The sequence below is a fragment of the Paroedura picta genome, chromosome 1 (assembly GCF_049243985.1).
Source record: "Paroedura picta isolate Pp20150507F chromosome 1, Ppicta_v3.0, whole genome shotgun sequence".
Lineage (NCBI taxonomy): Eukaryota > Metazoa > Chordata > Lepidosauria > Squamata > Gekkonidae > Paroedura > Paroedura picta.
The window spans coordinates 76314977-76339882 of NC_135369.1; positions in this window are offsets into that span (position 1 = coordinate 76314977).

Below are 24906 nucleotides of genomic sequence, written 5' to 3' on the forward strand. Positions count from 1 at the left end.
ATGATGGTTAAGTTGTTGGATTAGGTGTAACCAGGCCATTGTTCTGCACACTGAGATTCAAGGTTCAGTGCTGCCATAAAAGCATGTCTATTCTTTAAGCTCTGCATTGTCAGCATTATTACAATGCCTCCATTGTCTGAAGATAAACTCTAAACTAACAGAATCACACAGCTTTGAAAATAGCAAGCACAGACATTGGTTGTAATCTAAATTGTGAGTCACTTCCACATGGCATGAAATCATTATCAAATGTATTCATTTTAGTAGACTCTTAGTGACAGCTATAATGAAAGACCTGCTTTCTAAATCTAAGTGCCATACCAAAGTACTATATATTGAGCTACATGTATACTTTACACATTTGTACAGGAAGTTGACACCAGACAGCCAAATGTTTGAATTGTTATGTACTCTTGTGGCTATTGCTCCCTCTAGCTTTTGATTGGTTACATGGTGTGGAGAATCACATATTTAGTTTGGAGTTTGGGGGTTGACAAAAACCCACATTTAGTTTTAAAGCTTTCTTTCTCTTCCAGCAGAAGACAGGCAAAGGAGCGGGAGGTCATTTGCCCTCAAGCATTGCTGAAGTACCAATCACTAAAGCTTTGGAAATGCCAATGGCCATCTTGATCAGAGACAATAAAATTGTCCAGCCAGCACTTACTCAAGAATGGTACATTTGAGACAGGACAATAGTTATTCTCTCTTGGGTCCAGTGTGGACTTCTTTTGATTTGGAGGCACCACTGTTTGCTTTATCACTTCTACAAGCTCAGGCAGGGAGACCCCTTCCAAGAGCTCAGCCAGGGATATAATTGTGCAACAGAATGGGAGATACATTGATAGAATCATAGTAATGTCTTACACTCCTAGCTCTAGATCTACATTCTCGGTCCCAGCAGAATTTTGGACAGGCTGTAAAATGACCAGTTGCTTACTCACCATTTCCCCATGACTATGTAAATATGACAAGCTGTCTTAATGGTAGTGGGAGATGTGGGATCTAGGCAGAGCCTTAGAACAGTAACATGGAACATAAGCTGGGAATAATGGCCCTCTTTATGGGTAATTCCTAAAACATCAAGTTGGTGGGAACATACTGAACAACAAGTGGGAAAGAAATCCACAGAGCATTAGGCAAACAGCGAGACTGGTGCAATGCCAGGCAAAGCCTAAGGATGGTCACTGGGTGTCTTGATGACTCAAATAGCTGAACAAACTGGTGCTCAGGGGTCAGCAGGGCTGTTCTGCTACACATGGAACCTATTTTCCAAGTGAAACATTATCTCAGTTTAAAGAAATGTGACATAATTGATAATATATAGGTGCTAATGTCTGCAAATACTGGCATATACTGTATGAAGAGTATCAAAATGCTTTATCTGCCAGGCACTTAAACTTAATAACATTTTTACAAGAAGTGCACACAGAACTATCTATGGACATGTGGGCTACTGAAATAGGCAGTGAGAGGCATGAAGCATGTGTGTTAAAGAGAACTTCAAAATATTTTCAATGTTCAACCTTTCCAAACGATTGGGATGACATATTTCTTCAAATACCTTAAAAATGATCTATAGTCTAAACACATGTTATTTTAGGGGAATGTCAAGTAGCAACAGCCTATATTAAGCTTTCCAAATGGCAGTATTTACAATTTAAGAGCTGCATAAATACACATGAAAAGGTCATATTTGTTGAACGTTAACTATGAACGCCAAACGTGTCTGGAATAGAAGCACAGGATATTGTTGCCAGTTGAGTGTTTTGCAATGTGAATGACACAGAGCAGGTTATTTGTACCGGATCATCTTATGGGTGGAAAAGTAAAACAAACAAAACTGAAGCAAGTATTCCGGCTTTAAAATCCGGGGACATCTGAGGACTTGAGGGGGGAATCTGATCTCTACCTTAGCCAGTTCCCCATTTCCAATCTTCATTATCCCTCCTTCACATCTCATCCCCCAAAGCTTTGCTCCCTTTCATGTTGCTTCCTTCCCTTCTACCTGCCTATCTTTTCCTAGTTGCCACTTTCCCTCCCATGCATATTTTCTATTTTTCCTGTTTTCTTGATCCCTTCCCATTTACCTTTCATTCATTTCTGTCTTTCTATCCTTTCTCCCATCCACACTTGTTTCCCTTCCTTCTTTGCCTTGCCTTGCCTTTCTACCCAGTCCCATTTTCCCCAGTTCACCACCAGTGTTGTAGTTAAGCTGCAGTTGCTTTCTTGAATTACAGTGATTGCCCTGACAATAAAAAGTGGCTGCTGAGATATAGAAAGGAAATCTCTTGAGGTTTTGGTATTTTCTTTCAAATTTTCTTCCCCCTTTAATGTTTTACAATTTTTGATTCCTCTGCAAACCTGGTTTCCCCCCCCCCCCAAAATGTATAGAAAGATCAATTACTCTGTACATGCCTTTAATCTGTATATTTAACAATCCACCACTATGGCCAGTGTCCAGAAAATATCACTTTGTTGCATTTCAACAATTTGATTTTAAGGAAACATCCTTAGTTTATCTTATTGCATTATTGATCTCACCCCCCCCCCCCGCCAAGAAAAAAAATCACCCAGGAATTCTGTCTGTGACCAACCATTCAGATAACTCTGTATGTAACTATATTATTGATCTGTCACTTTATGTGGGGAAACAAACTACTATTGCTAGAAATGTTGCTAAATATGGTACCATAAAGAAACTACACTAAAGTACAAGAGCAGAAGATTGGTCACAGAAAAAATGGATTCTCTTATGACTAAATCAATTGCAAATGAGTTCAACAGGATACAAGTTAGAGCTCTGTTTAGATCTGAATCTGTTGTAATGATGGTTTCCCCCCTCCCCCAACTATCACTGCATTTGTTCAGTGTCATCCAGCAGAGTTTTTCCATGTAATTCATGATCTAATTAGTTCTGGCCATATAAAGATTTAATTTGACAAATACTTCACAGGTTTGGGGGAGGAATTTTTTGGTTTGCATTGTCTATCATTCCATTGTGATAACAGTGTTCTAACCAGGTGTCCATGGACTGCTTATTACTTGAATGAGTGTTGGTTCATGACTAATAGTAATCTAGCTAAATGCCAAGCAGCTGTTATAACTTGCCAGAACTTTCTAACCACCCCTACAATAGACTGTCATGGAGTTTCTGAGAAAATTGTTTTATTGTGAACCAAAACTACATTTTGGGGACATTGTCCTGGTAGAAGTGAATAATTTCCTGGGCCTATTTCCATATGGCTTCAACCTTGTCCTGGTTTCAGTAGCGAACATGAGATAGAAAGATGGAAGGTGTTTCTGTTAATTCCCCTGGATTTCACATCGTCTTTACATATTATAGTACCCTTCTGCATCACTGGTTTGAGCTGAGAGTGGCAGCCATAGTTTTGAAACTGTGATGTTCATTGCCATAAAAATAGTTCTTGTACTGCCCTGCAAGGAGTATTCTGCAATATTACACTGATTTCTTTCTTCTTTTTTTGGCCAAGTGCTTTTTAACATTTACATGAAATGATTGGGAGATGTTGCCTGAGGGCCTACTCTAAAGTGACAGCAGTAAACTGATGATACACAATTATCAAAACCCAATGGGGTGATGTAAGCCCTCAACAAAACAAATGTCTGTAATCAGTATTGGGCTATATGTGGACCAATAAACTGAAGCTGCGGTTCTAAAAGACAAGACTCAGGACAATTCAAACATTCATAGCTTCAGGAATAGATACGTAAGTAGACAGACATGCTCTTGAATATGGCCTGCTACTTGATTCTTAGCTGGATGCTGTGATGGGGATTGTCGTATTACGCTTTTCTTGATGCACCAACTATAATCTTCTGCTCATGATTGAAACCTTGCCTCCATTATTTATATCTTGGTAATGTAGGTTAGCTAGGCGCAGCATCCTCTCTATGAGGCCACCTCAAATGATTGTTGTGGTTGTTGCTAAAATAATTCTTTTTATCTACTGCAATTTTCTTGCAGATTTCGTTTTTCTGTAAACTGACCAGATTGAGGAACCACAGGCGTCAACCAGAACAACTGAGTCTATGCCACTGCCACTGCTGCTGTTCCACTTCCACACAGAATCATAGAATCATAGAGTTGGAAGGGGCCATACAGGCCATCTAGTCCAACCCCCTGTCCAACGCAGGATCAGCCCTAAGCATCCTAAAGCATCCAAGAAAAGTGTGTATCCAACCTTTGCTTGAAGACTGCCAGTGAGGGGGAGCTCACCACCTCCTTAGGCAGCCTATTCCACTGCTGAACTACTCTGACTGTGAAAATGTTTTCCCTGATATCTAGCCTATATCGTTGTACTTGTAGTTTAAACCCATTACTGCATGTCCTTTCCTCTGCAGCCAATGGGAACAGCATCCTGCCCTCCGCCAAGTGACAACCTTTCAAATACTTAAAGAGTACTATTATGTCCCCGCTCAACCTCTTTTTCTCCAGGCTGAACATTCCCAAGTCCCTCAACCTATCTTCATAGGGCTTGGTCCCTTGGCCCCAGATCATCCTTGTCGCTCTCCTCTGTACCCTTTCAATTTTATCTACGTCCTTCTTGAAGTGAGGCCTCCAGAACTGCACACAGTACTCCAGGTGTGGTCTGACCAGTGCCGTATACCAATGTGGCCAAGCAGTTTTCCAGTTCCAATGTGGCCAAGCAGTTTTCTTGCCAGTTTTATAGGGCAATTTAATAACCAACTCTTTCCTAGACCTCCTGTGAAAGACTTACCTCACTTTTATAAAAAATAGCCTGCATAGAAAGGAGAATGTGAACTACTGGACAGTTAGATAAGTAAGAGGTATATGAATTGATAGAGCCTCTTGTGGCGCAGAGTGGTAAGGCAGCAGACATGCAGTCTGAAGCTCTGCCCATGAGGCTGGGAGTTCGATCCCAGCAGCAGGCTCAAGGTTGACTCAACCTTCCATCCTTCTGAGGTCGGTAAAACGAGTACCCAGCTTGCTGTGGGTAAACGGTAATGATTGGGGAAGGCACTGGCAAACCACCCTGTATTGAGTCTGCCATGAAAACGCTAGAGGGCATCACCCCAAGGGTCAGACATGAGTACTTGCACAGGGGATACCTTTACCTATATGAATTGATGGTAGTAAAAATGTCACAGCCCTACAACATATTAAAGATTCACAAATTTGTTATGGCATAAGGATAAACATCTGGATGAAAATGAAGTTAAAGGTCAAGGGAATGAATATAATGGGCCAGTGACCTCTGTATAAGGACTGCTGTCATGACCACAATTGTTTTGAAATTCAGAAGGGCTTGCATCCAGATGTTGTTTGGAAACCAGATATACTTGTCCCTCTCTGAACTGAGTGACAGAACCTTCTATATGTCAGGTTACTGAAGAAAAAGCATTTGTGTGAATATGACTATTACCTAGACAATGCTCACATATTTGGCAGGAGAAAAAGGATGCATTTCTACTTCTGAATTCTTGAAAAGTAGTACCAGACAGAAGCTTATCTGTGGCTTTGGAGCTTATGTACACTGTGCACTGCATATTGAATACATTGGACAAATTTTCATGTTCAGTTTATGAAGGCAAAGATGTTGCATAGTGGCATTGCAATGAATGGCAATGGCACATAATGCACATTTTCAAGTAAGCCGACCTACTGAAATTTTCCGTTGGGGACTTAACATTTCAATGGTGTTTTGCCACTAGTGTCAACAACACAACTAGGTTAAGGCAGTACTACATAATCAAAAAGGTGAATTTGAAGAATTTCTTCACTGAGGTTGTTGTTGTTATGTGCAAAGTCGTGTCCGACCCATCACGACCCCATGGACAATGATCCTCCAGGCCTTCCTGTCCTCTACCATTCCCCGGAGTCCATTTAAGTTAGCACCTACTGCTTCAGTGACTCCATCCAGCCACCTCATTCTCTGTCGTCCCCTTCTTCTTTTGCTCTCGATCGCTCCCAGCATTTCACTGAGGTTACACAATGCTAATTATTGGAATACTAACTATTGAAGAAAAAATAATTTTCTTCCAGTAAGAAGCTGCATATAGGACATAGTATTTATTCTGAAATGCAAGTCTAAATCCCATGATTGTATGGGGAGGGGTATTTTGGGCATAGGTACTGACATCCAAAGAGCCTCTTGTAGCGCAGAGTGGTAAGGCAGCAGACATGCAGTCTGAAAGATCTGCCCATGAGGCTGGGAGTTCGATCCCAGCAGCCAGCTCAAGGTTGACTCAGCCTACCTTCCTTCTGAGGTTGGTAAAATGAGTACCCAGCTTGCTGGGGGGTAAACGGTAATGACTGGGGAAGGCACTGGCAAACCACCCCGTATTGAGTCTGCCAAGAAAATGCTAGAGGGCATCACCCCATGGGTCAGACATGACTCGGTGCTTGCACAGGGGATACCTTTACCTTTATCTTTTTACTGACATCCAAAACACATGGATAATTCATCAGGCACCTAATTTTATCTGCTGTGGCTTTTCTCTTTAAAATATTCATGATCAAGAATGATCCAGCCTTTACTGACATCTGTATCACTGAAGATTAATCTCCAACACCTCCTGCAGAAGAAGAGTTGGTTCTTATATGCCACTTTTCCCTACCAGAAGGAGCCTCAAAGCAGCTTACAATTGCCTTTCCTTTCCTCACCCCACAACAGACACCCTGTGGGGTAGGTGAGGCTGAGAGAGCTCTGATATCACTGCTCGGTCAGAACAGCTTTATCAGTGCCATGGCGAGCCCAAGGTCACCCCAGAAGATGAGAGGCACCAAATCCACATTCCTATGCCTTGCCTAAGTGGTGCTCTAGCCCTTCACCTTCTCTGATCCTGGGGTTCTAGGAAGACTGTGACAGCTCTGGCAACTGGTGGGACTAAGCTGGAGCCTCCTGGTCCTGACTCGCCTGTCCTCACAGGGAGGGTCTGCCTACTGGAGGTAGTAAAAAAAAAAAAAAAAAAGAACCAGGCAGGGGGTGGGTAGTAGTTTGCGATAAGCACAGTTGACTTTAATTCACAAAGCCTGGCCCTAATTGTTCATTCATTGCATGGGGAGGAAAGAGAAGTATTTGGACAGCACACATGTGGGGGGGGGGATCACTTTGGCTTTTGCCCTGAGAATAGGGAAAACTCATTGCAATGTGTGAGAAAGGGGGCTTTGCGAGCCAGCTCAGCTGAGCCCTGCAACTAGAGCAGCCCACCAAGCTGCTTGCAAAAGCCACCTTTCTTGCCAGTTTGGTGAAGGGGGTAGACAGGCTGTCAAGCACCAAGTTTAGGGAGGCCACACCAGAGAGCAGCCCAGAATTAGGTGGGGGGAGGATGCAGGCCTGCCCCAACCCTTTTCCCAGCCCAACAGAGTTGGCTGCTGAGCTGTATCTGGTTGGGGTGGGGGATGATTTCAGATGATGTCACATCCAGTGGGAGCAACTGGGTGATATCACATGTGACTTCTGGGGGTATGGCAGGGAGGTGTGGCCTGCTGGTATTATTTCTGGAGTTTCTTGAAGCTTGAAGAACGTTTCAGTGGTTTCTCTACGGTAAAAAAAATTGAGGAAGGCTGTGCTATATGCCTAAGAAACTGAGAAACAGGGACAACAGGAGAAAGTATCCAACAAAGGAACAGTACATGGCAGGGGGAAGGGGGAAGAATTAAACATCCACATCTTAATTGTCCTAGGTTCTTCTCCCTGGCAACTAATATGGTTCTTGATTAGGATATCATATGAAAACACAGGGTTGGGTATCCTGTTTTTACTGCCCAACATCCTGTTCTAGCCTAAAAAATAATTTAATGATTTACCAGTGAGAGAAATGTGACTTCTTTTGAGATGGAATATGGGACTACATATTTAGACTTATATTATCAGTATAATTCCTCCATTTGTTTAAAGACCTCTTATATAGAGGTCTTTATGAATGAAAGAATAAGATTGTGGCTTTCCGTTTGCTCAGAGTACTCTCATGCCATCTCACCATAAAATTTCTGACTATGGGTCTGGTACTATATGTTTTCCATATGCACCCCCTACACTCATTCTTTAGTTGTGGATGGTTTAACAAACAAATGAATAAACATACACCTGTCTTATATGATCTCCACAGGGGGGGGGGGAACTAACTTGAGAAAAAGCATTTAAAATTTTCACTGTATATACATGCTCCAATCTATTCTTCAATTACACAGCACACAATCAAATATAACTAGTAATAGGATTTCCGGTAGGATGGTCAACCTCCAGGTGGTCCTGAACAGCTCTCTGAATTACAACTGATCTCTAGAACACAGTGGGTCATTCTGCATGAGTTTAATGTAGCAGGAGTGTGGCAAATTGTAAACGCTACTAATTTGCAATTATGCACGACGTCGCACACCATCTGCAACACTCCTGAAACCAATCAGCAAAAAGCGATTCATTGTAGCGCTTAAAGGGGAATCCAGAAAAGTGGATTCACCCTCCGAAAAGCGCTACACTCTTGCAAGCAATCTGCAACACTAGCGAAAAAGACCTGTGCGTTAACATTGTTGGGGTTTCTGCAAAGTCCCTCCCCCTGGCTCTCTCCTCTGAACTTCTGGCAAAGCAATCGCCATTTTTTTTCCTCTGAGCGAGTGGAGAGCCGGTGAGCCTTCATTCACCCAGCAAGGCTTCTCTGGCTGCAGTCCCTCCACAGAGCTGCTTTAAAGCTCCCCTCAAGTCACCAAGCACAACACAGCCGCGTTTGGAAGTTCCCTTTATTTTCGGCCAAAAATCGTGCCTGTGCACGGGGGGGGGGTTCACTCGGGGGAGCGTGGCAACGATGAATTGGCAGCTCACACACCAGCTGCCAGCTAGATGGGTCTCTATGTTAGGAGGAATCAAGGAATCAAGGCATATTCGTTGCAACGTGTGTTTTTCTTTTGTTAAAAAAAACTGTTCTTAAAGGGAAAGGGGGTTCTCCAGAGCATGATAACACCCACCCATTGGCTGTTTATTTGATTGATGGCCAGGGGCGGGACAAAGCATGGAAAAAATCACTTCCTTTCTAGCGATTTTTGGCGAGAACAGAAACCTGTGGGAAACTATTGAAACGCTACTGGATTCCACTACAAAGGCAGGTATGCGTTATGCCGAATTCCACTATTTTAAATTCTTTCTGCAAGCAATCTGCCACATTGATCCTTGTGTGGAATGGGCCAGTAAGTTCCCCTAGAGAAAACTTCTTTGGAAGGTGAGCTTGACAGTATTATATTCCACCGAGGTCCCTACCTTCCCTAAATCATGATATCTTCATAGTCTTCCCCAAATCTCCAGTGATTTCCCAACCCAAAGTTGGCAACACTATTTCTTAGCCAAAATTACCCCACAAAACCAACAACAATGGCATTATGGGGCTGCTTAAATGTGTTGTAAGGAAGGAGAGTTGCCAATGGTACCAGAATATGGTGAGGTAAAGAAGAAGAAGAGTTGGTTCTTATATGCTGCTTTTCTCTACCCAAAGGAGGCTCAAAGTGGCTCACAATTACCTTCCCTTTCCTCTCCCCACAACAGACACCCTGTGAGGTGGGTGAGGCTGAGAGAGCCCTGATATCACTGCCCGGTCAGAACAGCTTTATCAGTGCTGTGGTGAGCCCAAGGTCACCTAGCTGGCTGCATGTGGGGGATCTGGGAACCAAACCCGGCTCGGCAGATTAGAAGCCCCGTTTCTTAAGCACTACACCAAGCTGGCTAAACAATCATGCAGTGCAGGGGTCACTGGTATTCAGCCAGTGACAGGCCAGTTTGTGCAATCTGAGGAACTATATCTGGAGCTGTACCACATTTTTATAGCACATTTTCATATATTGCATATCCTGTGGGGGACCTAGACCAAAAGATAAGTGTGAATTCCTTTCAGGAAATCAAAAAAGAGGCTTGTTCGTTTAGCAAGTCAGTCTAAAATTACAGGACCATTTTCCTGGGAATAAACCAAATTCAATACAGTAAGACTTACTTCTTAGTAGATCTGCTTATAATTGTTCTTTCTCTTTTAGCAAAAGATAAACTAGCAAAAGACACCAGTGTACAGATAGTGTATAAGTAATCTTTTGCTTCACTGTATTTGAAGGGATATACTCAGATATCCTTGAATTTTCTCCATCTAAATCTATACTTGACCTGTCAAAGGAAGTCACTTGGTCAAGGTTATTGTGCTTGATAAAGTCTGCCAAGATTTATTGGACTATCCATAACAATTTTCCTTCCTCAAGCAAATGCAGTATTATTACACATGTGGTTGAGCTTTCCAGATGTTTTGATAGCTTTCATTCAGATACTTATCTCTGGGAAACAAAAGAGATATTTTTAAATTGCTGCACAAAGCCATTGGCACACTCATAGCTTTAAAACAGATAATTCATTTCTAGCTTGGGCGGAGATAGCAGACTTCATACTTACAAAAACACACACATTGGCATTTATTTTTTTACTGGGTCTCATTGCATGACTTGAGTTTTAATGAAGTGAATATGATGTCTTTTCGCAATGCAAGGTCATCCTGATCTAATATTATTCTTTTCTATAGCACTGAATGTGGGAGGGGATTATCATTTTTCTTTCAAGAGTCATCCTTGATGTTCTGTGATATTAAGGAAAAATCAGAACACATTCTCAAAGTTGGTTTGGTGTAGTGAGCTGGGTTTGATTCCTCACTCCTCCATATGCTGCCAGCTGGGTGATCTTGGGCTCGCCACCGCACTGATAAAACGCTTCTAGCTGAGCAGTAATATTAGGCCTCACCTACCTCACAGGGTGTCTGCTGTGGGAAGAGGAAAGGGAAGGCTGCTTTGACACATCTTTGGATAGAGAAAAGGGGCATATAAGAGATAACTCTTCTTCATATGTCACGGCTTTGCCTATATGCTTCTATGTAATTACATTTGAGTCACATTCCTTAATACTGAGGTATTGCTCCATGAATGGTGAGATGTGGTTGGGTGCTATATATACTCTGGTACAAATACTATGCTCTCTGTTCCTTGGAGTGGCACTTTCTGCATTGTCTGCTGATAGCTATGCTAGTCCCTGTTATGTGCTAGTACAGAGATCTTAGCATGTGGCATTTGGTAAATATTCTTCACCCAGTATCTGGTTTAGAGAGCTCCTTCTGTAATATAAGGAACATAACAAATTCCCTTCCCAGTATCTTGGCAATATGGGGGGGGGGAGGTAAGTTTAAAGAAATACTCTTACTAGGGCAAAGAGGGAAGAGAGCTAAGAAAACCTATGCGAATTAAGAGAGCCAGCTTGGTGCATTGGTTAAGAGCCAGATACTCTAATCTGGAGAGCTGGGTTTGATTCCCCACTCCTCCTCCACATGCAGCTGGCTGGGTGACCTTGGACTAGTCACAATCTTTTCAGAGCTCTCTCAGGTTCACCTAACTTGCAGGGTGTTTGTTCTGGTAAAGGAGGGGTAAGCAATTGTAAGTCACTTTGAGACTCCTAAGGGTAGTAAAAGGTGGGTTACAAAGAAACAGCTCCTCCTCCACTTTCTCTTTGAAATTTAAGCATTATGGTAGTTCCCAACTGGCCAGCTGGGACTTGAGTCAATTTTATTTGGCCTTCCCTTTTTGTAAAGTTTTATACAAACTTGCCACTCCTGGATCCTGGAAAGAATTTAGTTGGCAAAGCATATTTTATCTCTGACAGTTACTCTACCCAGGGACTTTATTCTGATTCTCCGAAACTCCCTGAGCTAGTTATACATTTATGATACTTAAAACTATGTGCTTATATCAGGGATCCCCAACATTTTTGACCCTGTGAGCACATTGAGAATTCTACCACAGCATGGTAGATGCAGCCACAAAATTAACTGCCACAAAATGGCTGCCACAGGTGGTGGAGCCAGCCACAACATGGTTGAAGCTTACCTTCAACCACACAGAGAAAATCTTTGTGTTGTGGGGGCAGCTACTTCCAAAACAACCTGCACGGCCAATCAGCTCTCCAGTCACCAATCAGAATACTTATTAGTTAAAGCTCCTTCAGGCAGCCCCACTTTCTAAAACATTTCTTGGACACCAAGATACCACATTGAAAACCCTTGATTCATATGGCACTACAACTGTGCCCAAATTATGATGATGCAAGGGAAAAGGACACCCTCCTATTTTATGATTCCAAGGCTCATTTCATCCTTCCTTAGCTCATTACAGAATGTTCCTTAAACTTACCCTGCAGTTGGATGGTAGAAGCAGAAGCAGACAGGCGGAATTGTTGCTTTCCAAACATAAAGCAGTACACTAAGTAGGATAATGTACTCTAAGGACCAATCAAGAAAGAAAGGGAATGAGATTTTGGTCCTCTGCAATGTGAAAAGATCTAGAGAAATGGTGTTTCTCATTTAAATTACTTGTTATTCTCTCAGCAGATTAATTCACTCCTTTTTGCTGTTGTATTCTGTTTTGAAGAGATGATTGCCAGAAAAGTGAGATACAATAGCTAAGTTATTAATGTTATTAGGAAAATGTATACATTTTATGAGAGAAATTCAATGAAGGGACCACTTTAAATGCGGTGAAATTTCCCAATCCCTTTAAATGCAAAGCCGCAGCTTGCTTTGAGAAAGGGGAGTTTGCTGAGTCCAGAGCTGAGGCCCTAGATGTCTGTCCCAAAGACTTGCCCTGATGGAACTCTGGGGTGAAGAAACATGCTTGGATCCTCGGGGGCTACTCCATCAGTGTGGCTGCAACAGATTCTTTTGTGAGATAGCTTTCTCTTAGTGGAGGAGGGGAAGAAGATTTTTGCTGATTCTTCTCTCCTGCTGGGAATCTCCTAGTTTGCTTCTCACATTCTTTATTTTGCCCCACAGGAACAAACATTCAGGGGGGAGAGGTGGGAGAAGCTGCTTTCCTCTAGCATTACTCCACTTATTTATTATTTTATTATTCTCACTGAGACTCAAGGGGGCTTAAACAGTACAACAGTACAATCAACAGAATGAGGAGACATCAAGTAAACAATGTAATTAGGATTACAGAAATCTGAAACAAAGCAATGAGAGCAAGATAATATACAGCAAGAGATAATGTGTAGTGGTATGGGCAATTGTCCCATTTTCTCCACTGAAACATCTTCCTGAATCAATCTCTTATAATACATCCGTATTCCTTTATTTTTTAAAAACCCTCCTAAACCATTCTGTTTTACACATTTTGTTTAAAGCCAGAAGTGTGGGGGCCTTCCTGATCTCCCCAGAGAGACCATTCTTCATAGTGGGGACCAATACAGAGATATATATGAGCAATTCTTAATCTTGCCCATTTGCAGGGTGGCCACAGTAGAAAGTCCTGTTCAAATGACTGAAGTTGTCATAGAGAGCATAGGATGAGAGCCAATACTGTAGATATGAGGATCCAAAACCATGAAAGGTTTTGCATGTAATGGCCAGTATCTAGTAATTTGTGGATAGCCAAGGGAGTAACTACAAAATGAATGAAACATGTATGTACTACCTGACAATCACCAAGCTGTGGTATTCTACACTATGGCTGATTCCTTACGGTGGGAAAGGCCAGGAGGGTGCTCATATGGAAGTGCCAAAGGAGATCCAGTGCTGAAATCTGTCCCCTCTGGGGACACAAAAAGCTGCAGAACATAAAGCTCGGCAGCATCACACCAGTGGCAGCCTGGAGTGACAGCTTCTAATCTGGCAAGCTGGACTTGATTCCCCATTCCTCCACTTGCAGCCAGTTGTGACCTTGGTCTCATCACAGTGCTGTTCTCACAGAGCAGTGCTATCAGGGTTCTCTCAGCCCCACCCACCTTACAGGGTGTCTGTTGTGGAGAGAGGAAGGGAAAATCATTGACATCTAGTGACAGTAAGGGAAAGGTACCCACTGTGCAAGCACCGAGTCATGTCTGACCCTTGGGTCTAGCATTTTCTTGGCAGACTCAATACAGGGTGCAATAAAATCAGAGTCCAGTAGCACCTTTAAGACCAACAAAGATTTATTCAAGGCATGAGCTTTCAAGTGCAAGAACTTTTCTTCAGACTAAGAACTGACCATCATAACAGTAGGAATATATAAACAAAAGTTAATCTTGTTACATTAGTAAACTGTGTCATAGCACCCAAACACAGCCATATGATAACTCTCTGCCAAACCAGCCAATCAAACCCCTCGAACCCATTTGTAGTTCACATGGACATATTAGAAATAAAACTGTCAAAGCCAAATCCATGGCTCACACCCTACTATTGAATCAATACCGGGTGGTTTGCCATTCCCTTCCTCAGTCATGACCATTTTACCCCCCAGCAAGCTGGGTACTCATTTTACCGACCTTGGAAGGATGGAAGGCTGAGTGAACCTTGAGCCGACTGCTGGGATTGAACTCCCAGCCTCATGGACAGACAGCTTCAGACAGCATGTTGGCTGCCTTACAACCGTGCACCACAAGAGGCTCTTTCTAGTGACAGTAAGGCCCTTTATGCACCTGTTGGATAATGCATTTTCAGTGCACTTTAGAAGAAGATTATCCTGTTCTGTATAGGAAAATCCAGCTGCAAAAGCACATTGAAAGTGCATTATCCAACAGGTGCATAATTGGCCTAAAAGTAGTAAAAATGGGGTATAAAAACCAGGTCTTCTTCTTCAACTTAGTGTGACTCTGAGTGACCAGATTAGCTAAGTGAAGGTAGGGGGCCATCTTCCAAACTAAACCAAGCCATTTTATGGCTGTGTCAATTGTGCTTGGTCCACTATAACCCCTGAGCTCTTGGTGACAGCAGCAAGGGTAAATTGAACCCATCAAAAGTGTGAAGCTCAATGTACTTCAAGAAATCAAGTTGAACAACAAAAACTCCAAATCTTGGGCCTCCCCCGTCCCCCTGCTCTTCTTTCCCCTTCTGATTCCTCCATACTCTAACACATCTGGCTGGCCACAAATTATTATAGATTTTGGCCTGATGCAATAGCGATTCATTGTGGCTTTAAAATGTTTATATTTGTTAATTTTATTGGTTTGATTGAGTATTTAGACTATATAAACCACCCCAAGATGATATGTCCAAGAAGGGTGGAATATAAATCCATAAATAATGTAAAGTTCTGTAATCAGCATTACGTTAATTTTAGCAGGGGTCAGTTTTAGAATCATAGAATCATAGAATCATAGAGTTGGAAGGAGCCATACAGGCCATCTAGTCCAACCCCCAGTCAACACAGGATCAGCCCAAAGCATCTTAAAGCATACAAGAAAAGTGTGTATCCAACCTTTGCTTGAAGACTGCCAGTGAGGGGGAGCTCACCACCTCCTTAGGTAACCTATTTCACTGATGAACTACTCTGAATGTGAATTTTTTTTCCCTGATATCTAGCCTATATCGTTGTACTTGTAGTTTAAACCCATTACTGCGTGTTCTTTCCTTTGCAGCCAATGGGAACAGCATCCTGCCCTCCTCCAAATGACAACCTTACAAATACTTAAAGAGGACTATCATGTCCCCTCTCAACCTTCTTTTCTCCAGGCTGAACATTCCCAAGTCCCTCAACCTATCTTCAAAAGGCTCGGTCCCTTGGCTCCAAATCATCCTCGTCGCTCTCCTCTGTACCCTTTCAATTTTATCTACGTCCTTCTTGAAGTGAGGCCTCCAGAACTGCACACAGTACTCCAGCTGTGGTCTGACCAGTGCCAAATACAATGGGACTATGACATCTTGTGATTTTGATGTGATGCCTCTGTTGATACAGCCCAAAATGGCATTCGCCTTTTTTACTGCTGCATCACACTGCCTGCTCATGTTTAGTTTACAATCCACAATTACCCCAACGTCTCGTTCACACACAGTGTTACCTAGAAGCGTATCCCCCATCCAGTAGGTATTTTTTTCATTTTTCTGACCCAGATGCAGAACTTTACACTTATCTTTATTAAACTGCCTCTTGTTCTCATTTGCCCATTTTTCCATTGTGTTCAGATCTCGTTGAACTCTGTCTCTATCTTCTGGAGTATTTGCCAGTCCTCCCAATTTGGTGTCATCTGCAAACTTGATGAGTAGTCCCTCCACCCCCTCATCTAGATCATTAATAGATATGTTAAAAAGTACCAGACTGAGCACCGAGCCCTGGAGTACCCCGCTACTCACCTCCCTCCAGTCTGATGAAACACCATTGACAACAACTCTTTGAGTGCGGTTCTCTAACCAATTCCCTATCCACCTAACTATCTGAAAATCCAGATCGTAGTCCTTCAATTTATCCATCAGAACATCATGGGGAACCTTATCGAAAGCTTTACTAAAATCCAAGTAAACGACATCAACCGAATTAACACGATCCAGCAAACCTGTCACTTGGTCAAAAAAGGAAACCAGGTTGGTCTGACAGGACCTGTTGGAGACAAATCCATGCTGACTTCCTTGGATCACCAAATTGTCCTCCAGATGTTTGCAGATCGCTCCCTTTAATATCTGCTTCATTATCTTCCCCACAACAGAGGTCAGACTCACTGGTCTGTAGTTTCCCGGGTCATCCTTTTTTGAAGATCGGAATAACGTTTGCTCCCTTCCAGTCCTCCTGGACATCTCCAGTCCTTAAAGAGGTCCCGAAGATGATGGACAAGGGTTCTGCAAGTTCTCCAGAAAGTTCTTTGAGCACTCTCGAGTGCATTTCATCCGGCCCCGGGGATTTGAACTCATCTAGTGCATCTCTGCATCTTTCGTTAGAGTTTGTCCATCTGCACCCAACAGTGGGCCTATTGCCTCCTTCACTTTACGTTTGCTCCTCACATAACTGAAAAATCTTTTTTGTTACAGTGGGCTTCCCTGGCCAGTCTTAGCTCACTCTCAGCTTTGGCCTTTCTGATGATTGATCTACAGTGCCTAGTAACCTGTAGGTACTCTTCTTTAGAGCTCTGTCCTTCCCTCCATTTCCCTCCATTTCCCTTTCCTTTCTTAGTTCCTCTTGAAGTTCTCTGTTCATCCAAATAGGCTTCTTAGAGCTCCTGCAGTGTTTTCGTCTTTCTGGGATAGTCATTGATTGAGCATGCAATAGCTCTTGTTTGAGTAGTGCCCACCCTTCACATGCTCCCTTCCCTTCCAGCATTCTTGTCCATGGTATGACACTCATCATGTCTCTGAATTTATTAAAGTTTGCCCTACGAAAATCCAACATCCACATCTGACTACAAGCTTCCTTGCCTCCCCATCTCAAAAGGAATTCTATGAGGACATGGTCACTTCCCCCTAGGGTCCCCACCTCCTTCACTTCATCCGCCAACTCTTGCCTGTTGGTTTTAATTTGATATTCTCAGCCATATAACCTCAGGACAGTGGTGTCTCAGCCTACTAATGGCATTCAATACCAATACTATTAATGATTTCTTCTGAGTTCTTTACAAAGGGATTAATTATCATGGGGAATAAGATTGCACCTTGTGGGATATCACAAGGCAACCCCCACACTAATGATTAGTTTCTCATGGATAGATTCAAATGAGTAGCCGTGATGGTCTGAATTAGCACAATAAAGTTAGGTTTGTAAAGCCAGAAGGATACCAAGAGAAAGCCTGTTAGAAGACAGACTCAAAAGAGAAAACAACAGAACACCACTAGTGGTTACATATAGCTCTTAGCTCAAGACAGTACAATGCATCATCAGTGACTTACAACTGCTACAGGATAATGACAGTTCTCTTTCCCAAGCACTGGGGGGGCGGGGGGGTAAACCTTTTCTTTCACACAGAAAGCCCCCCCCCAATCTCAAACAACTCCTCACCCACAACAATACAGCATCTAATGTGAACATGGACACTGGTACCAGAGCTTGCAACAAACCCAGATGCCAACTTTGCTGCCATATACACTCCAATGTCACAATTACTGGACCTAACAACGTCTCCTACATCATCAAAGGCTTATACACCTGCTCATCTTCAAACTTGGTATATGCCATCATGTGCCAACAATGTCCCTCTGTTCTCTATATAGGGCAAACAGGTCAAACCCTCCACCAAAGAATTAATGGACACAAGTCTGACATCAAAAGCCACAAGACTGAAAAACCTGTAGGGGAACACTTTAACCTTCCAGGATATTCCATAAGGGACCTGAAAGTAGCTGTTTTATTACAAAATTAAATAATAATAATAATAATAGTAGTAGTAGTAGTAATAATAATAATAATAATAATAATAATAATAATAATAATAAAAGAAACTTCAAGAACAGGCTAGAAAGGGAGATTGCAGAAATGCAAGTTATTACAACACTCAATACTTTGACATACCCTGGACTCAACAAGGACAAAGGTTTTTTTTTATCTCACTATGCATGTTAACCTTATGTAATTTGTACCCACATTCCTCGAGCCTCTTGTGGCGCAGAGTGCTAAGGCAGCCATCTGAAAGCTTTGCCCATGAGGCTGGGAGTTCAATCCCAGCAGCCGGCTCAAGGTTGACTCAGCCTTCCATCCTTCCGAGGTCGGTAAAATGAGTACCCAGCTTGCTGGGGGGTAAACGGTAATGACTGGGGAAGGCACTGGCAAACCACCCCGTATTGAGTCTGCCATGAAAACGCTAGAGGGCGTCACCCAAGGGTCAGACATGACTCGGTGCTTGCACAGGGGATACCTTTACCTTTACCTTTACCCACATTCCTCACAATTTATTTTAATTGGGATTATGTGACTGTTAGTAATATGTAATGTAATTTTGAATTCTACTTTCTGGTCCCAGGATAGATAGCTGCCAGCTTAGCTTCTACTTGTAAGAAAGTTTCTGTCTGGTATGGAGACAGATGGGGCCAGCAGTAAATAGTAGGGTGTAAGCTGTGGATCACTGGCTTTGACAGTTTTATTTCTAATATGTCCTTGTGAACTACAAATGGGTTTGAGGGCTTTGTTTGGCTGGTTTGGCAGAGAGTTATCATGTGGCTGTGTTTGGATGCTGTGACACAGTTTACTAATGTAACAGGATTAACTTTTGCATATATATTCCTACTGTTATAATGGTCAGTTCTTAGTCTCACAAAGAGTGCTTTGTTGGTCTTAAAGGTGCTACTGGACTCTGATTTTAGTTTCTCATGGCAACTTTTTGAGAATGGTCCATAAGGAATGATTTAATACAATCTAAAGCACATTTTTTTAAAAGTAGGTGACAAATGATCACTTCTTTCAGCAGCCCCGGGAAGGAGATTTGAGTCAATTATTGCTGTATGATAGACTCAATGACTCATTTATGTGATTCTTCCATGATGTCAAGAACCAGATTAGAGAGGAATCCAGAACACAAATGGTAGCCTTCACAGGATCGTATCAACATTCACGGTAACTGGGTCAAAATGATCCATAAACAAACCTGATAATCTGTGAGCTATTTTTCCTATCTGATCCATGTTACAACCAACACACACACTGGATCATATTCAAATGATTCCATCAGCAAAATATTTTGCACTGTTATCACATCTAATTTTCCATTCATGGGGCAATAAAGTCAATAGATGTGACATATGAACAGGCTGATGCACAGAAGTAGCACAGAAGTAACTGCCATTGTCACTGCTCTATAACAGGTTCTGTCAGATTCAGTATAATTTTTCAGTGTAGCTCTAAACGTATCCCAGCCATCTTAGGTCATGGTAAACCACAAATTCTGTTCCAATGTCAGGAGAGGTCAACAAAGAGCAACCCTTGTCAACGGAAGGTAGGAGCATCACATTCCAACCTCCCACCACAACCTTTAGAGATCATCTGTCTAGAATCTGAAATCCTCCAGAGCCTTCTGGAATTAGACAGGATTTATGGGACTCCATGAGCAGATCGCTTTAACAAAGCCCTCTCCTTCAGGGGGTCATAGCCACATTCACTTTTGTTTTGAATAGACAGCACTCAGAACATGGTTTAGACTGACTCTCCAATCCTGAAACCAGAATTTCCCCCTAAAACAGTGTGTAAAAGATTTACTCCAAGATATAACCTTTCTGCTGGGTTGGGCCTGCCAAAAATTGAAAGAGGCCTAGAGCCAAAGAAGTTATAGCTGGGACTGAGAGGTTCTTTTTTGTAGTTTATGCTGCCATTTATTGTTCTGTTTATTGTTTTGTCATTTTTATTGGGAGATTATGGAGTTTTATTGTGATTTCTATGACTTTTATATTGTAAATCACCATGGGATGGCAATTGCCATGAGTGGCGGTATATAAATCAAAATAAATACATTTCTGAGGCTGTCCTAGAGAGAAACCCTTGACATGAATGTTGAAGTCATCCAGAATGATCAGTTTAGGCATCTCCAGTACCATGTCCAAGAGTACATCCAACAACTCAGGCATGGTACCCAGTGCGGAGCTCAGGCAGCTGTCAAAGAAGTGTTGCTTGGGATCCAAGCTATAAAATCAAGAATTTGAGTTACGCAAGGGAGAAGTGAAACTGAAACTGGGATTTTCAGGTGATATATGAAATTCAAAATTAGCCCTAAACTGCACAGAAGGATGTCATCATTTAGGGCTTAAAATAGTGTTCTACCAATACAAGTATGGGCTATAAGTGTGGAATGTCAAATATGTGGCTTCAGTTACCCACCACCTTTCATTGCTATCTAAGTGGCTAGGGTTAAAAACAACAACAACAACAACAACAACAACAACAACAAAAACACCCCTCTGTCTTTTTACTGGCTTTGTTTACTGGCACTGGCCAAGAACTCTGTGAAGCCCCAAATATGGTTATGGGCCATTTGATTTTCAGTTGTGTTGTCTTTCTTCTAGCTTCTCAGACAATAGCTGTGATTTTGTGCACAACTAAAGAAATCATCTGAACAGCTTCATGCCTAGATAATTTTCAAATGTCCCTAGTTCATTTTCAGGAACAGCAGGATGAAACGGTGGTAATAGCGGACAGCTTAGCACGTCCTGTCTAGTTTTATGGAGAGCATGCTGGACTGAGGTCAAAGAGGGCTAGTTTCAAATGACTGCTCGCTATAAGGTCTCTGGATAGTTTGGGGTTTCCTGTATGAAGAAATGGAATTATTCCTGGGCTAGAAGCTCCCATGTCTGCTGTGATAACTATTGCACAAGAAATCTGTATGCTAAACAAGTGCCACTGGTTTGATTCATAGGAGCTACAGCAAGAATTAGTTGCACATTCTGCCTTTTTACTAATGTCACCTTGTTGATGTGACATAAAAAGATTGTATATTTGTAAAGTAAATTTGAAAATCCTCTTTGCTTTCTGAATGGTGGAGTGACTATCAAAGAGGAAAAATATGAAAGGCAATAAAAGTCTTTAAATTCCAATAAAGCTTCAGGTGAAGATAGTTCCCCCTATTGAGCTTTATAAATGTTTTCAAGCTCAATTGATTCCAATACCTTTTCTTTGAAGGATATTTAGAGATGCTGTGAAGAAATGTCCCTTCTTTTAGCTCTCTGGAAAGGAAGTATCCCCCTCCCTCCCCAAAGCAACCAAATTGTTAAGGCTGATAACATTTCTATCTTTCTTTTCTGCTGAATACTTTTCCATCAGTGGGAGAGCATCAAAGTTCCCTCCAGGGCATTTCACAACCAGTTCCCATGATGAAGGCATATTGTATTAGATTTCCTATGCTAGGTTTACAAATATGTGTCCAGATAACTATACTGATGCATAGCAACCCAAAATTGGACTCCCCTAAATAGAAATTCTTAGGAAATGCAATTTAAAATATAGCTGAAGACAAATACCTACCTACAAAAGATCCCTCCCTCCCAATATTATTGGCAAGAGAAAATCACTAAGGTTTTTAATGGCTCAGACAAGAAGCTCAAATACTATGGGTTGCTGGTCATTCCCCGGATTGTGGATCCTCTCTCTGTCTCTGTTGTTTCTCCTGCTGCTTGAGTGGTGAGAACAGCCACCAGGCTAATGGCATGATGTCACTTCCAGGAAAAGTCTGTAAGTGAAATTAGGCTTCTCTTAGGATTGATGGAATTCCTAGAGGAGGAAGAAAAGGAGAAGGAGAAGAAAAAGAGCTGCTTTTTATACCCAACTTTTCACTACCTGAAGGAGTCCCAAAGCAGCTTACAAATACCTTTCTCTTCCACTCCCCACAACAGACACCCTGTGAGGTGGGTGAGGCTGAGAGATATCACTGCTTGGTCAGAACAGTTTTATCAGTGCTGTGGGGAGCCCAAAGTCACCCAGCTGGCTGCATGTGAAGAAGGAGTGGGGAATCAAACCCGGCATGTCAGATTAGAAGTCCACACTCCTAATCACTACACCAAACTGGCTCTCAGAAGGGAGACCACCAAGGAAGATTCTGCAGAGGAAAGCAATGGCAAACCACCTCAGCTTCTCATTTGTCTTGGAAGCCCCTTGCTGAGGGTCACCATAAGTCAGCTGTGACTGATGACATCTTAAATACATAAAGACAGGAGTGATGTCATCTCTAAAGCAAACAAAAAGTTTTGCCATAGAATGTTCACTATTTCTTAGAGGGGTAAGGTATCACTTTTGTTTTTTTTTCCTAGTCATGACATTACCTGTCACTGGCAATTACACACGTTCCTTTTTCCTTAGTCTCCTGGAAACCCTTAGACTGCTATTCTAAGGGCCATTCCGCACCAGGATCTATGTTGCAAATTGGTTGCGGAACGAAAAAACGCCATTTTAAATAGTGGAATTCGTCGTTATGGATACCTGCCTTTGTAGTGGAATCCAGTTGCGTTTCTATTGTTTCCCACAGGTTTCCGGTCTCGGCAGAAATCGCTAGCCAGGAAGCGATATTGCCAAGCTTTGTCCCGCCCCTGGCTGTCAATCAAATGAGCAGCCAATGGGTGGCCGTTATCATGCTCCTGAAAAGCCCCTTTCCCTTTAAGGCAGGTTTAAAAAAAAACACGTTGCAATGAATCTGCGTTGATTCGTTGCAACGGAGAGACCAATCTAGCTAGCAGGTGGTGTTTGAGCTGCCGTTTTATCGTTGCCACGCTCCCCCCGAGTGAAAAAAAATACCCCCCCGCGATTTTCGGCCGAAAATAAAGGGAAAAATAAAGGGAAAATAAACCAGCAAACGGGGCTGTGTGGTGCTTGGTGCTTGGTGACTTAAAAGAGCTCTGGGGAGGGACTGCAGCCGGGGAAGCCTCACTGGGTAAACGAAGGCTCACCGGTGCGTTGATCTCCGCTTGATCCGGGAAAATAAATGGCGATCGCTTCGTCGGAAGATCAGAGGAGAGAGCCAGGGGGAGAGACTTTGCAGAAACCGCAACAATAGTAATGCACAGAACTTTCCCGCTAGTGTTGCAGATTGGTTGCAAGAGTGTAGCGCTTTCTGGAGGGTGAATCCACTTTCTGGGATTTCCCTGAAAGTGCTACAACGAAGCGCTTTTTGCAGATCAGTTTTAGGAGTGTGGCAGATTGTCAACGATGTTGTGCATAACTGCAAATTAGTAGCGATTTCAATTTGCCACACTCCTGCTACAAAGAATCTGTGCGGAATGGCCCTAAAAATACTTCCTTAGAAGTTATTCCCATGGACAATAATGAGATGGTCCAATAAAAAGCTTAGGGGCAAATTAAGGGACTTCTTAAATGTTTACAGAGTATAAACTATGTGAGACCCCTTTGGAATTACTCTTAAATTTTAGGATACAAAAATGGCCTACCACTTTGATGTTTTTTCCCCAAAGAGGATAACTAAACTCTAAGATATTTTCTGCTAAACTTTTATCTTGTTATGAAAGCCTCCCTGCCCCAGCAAATGGTTTCATAGCAATCACAAGGAGTAGCAATATAATACATATGGCATACAATATAATATAAAATGTAACGTATTATGAGGGCCTCTGCCAAACTCCAGATGCAAGCACTTGCATTTCAGAGGGTCTGACAATGCATATATGAGCTTTGTAACTCAAGGCCATTTCTCTCTTTTGTTTACTGCTCTATAAACCATTTTTTATTTCTAGCCACACATGGGAATTTACAACAGGACTTTATATTTCTGGCTGATGTTTGTAATGTGCAGCCAGTAGCAATATGGGATGAAATGTTTTTCAATGGCTAGTTCCCAAGGGTAACAGTGTATCTAACCTTTGCATATACTACCTTGACGTAGATATTTGGGTGGTGGAAGAAAAAAATAGAGACAGGTTGGAAACAGACTTTATGGGCAGGTGGTCTAATCTTCCCCTCAGTTTACTCTTAACTCCAAGTTGTTCCATGAGTGCTACTTTTCATAAATTAATACCTAAACAAACAAACAACAAAACCTTCAAGGTGTTATACCTTCAAATCCAGCAGTCCAGTTCAGTAGCCAAGTGATTATTGTCTCCCAGAATCTCTTAATTTCAAAAATGCTCCCCTCCTATCCTGAACTAATATGGACCTCATACATTTTCTCTCAGCTTGAGATACCTTTGCATGAGTAACAACAAAGGGTCTTGAATAATGCCCCCTTTTGCTCCTCAGCATCTCAACCCCACATGCAAGCCTTTCATCAAGTTATTTTCCCAATCAGCCATTCTTCAATCTGTTCTCCCCCTCTGCTTCTGGACTCCCTGTCCTTTACCTTCCATACTTCTTGGGAATAATTCTCAGTGTTCAGTTTATCACACAAAAGTACTACTGATTCAATGAATTATGCAAGATTTTAATCCCAACAAGACTCATACCCATTATATCAACTACAGTGCAAACATCCTTGAAAAAGTTGGATTATCTATCAACATTCTTTTATAAAAATATAAATGCTAAGAGTATCAACTCCTGATACAGACAACTATTTTTGATTTTAACTAAGTGACCAAGTTGCAGGATTAGAACAGTCATATTGTAGCAATTGAACTTTGAAACAAAGCCACATGTAAATTCTTGGCTAGCTAAGATCACTGAAATCCAAGATGGATCATGCGTCTTACAGTCCCATCTTATTCATTTAACTCATTTCCCCCCACTGTAAGGGTTCCCACATCCACTTACCATCATAG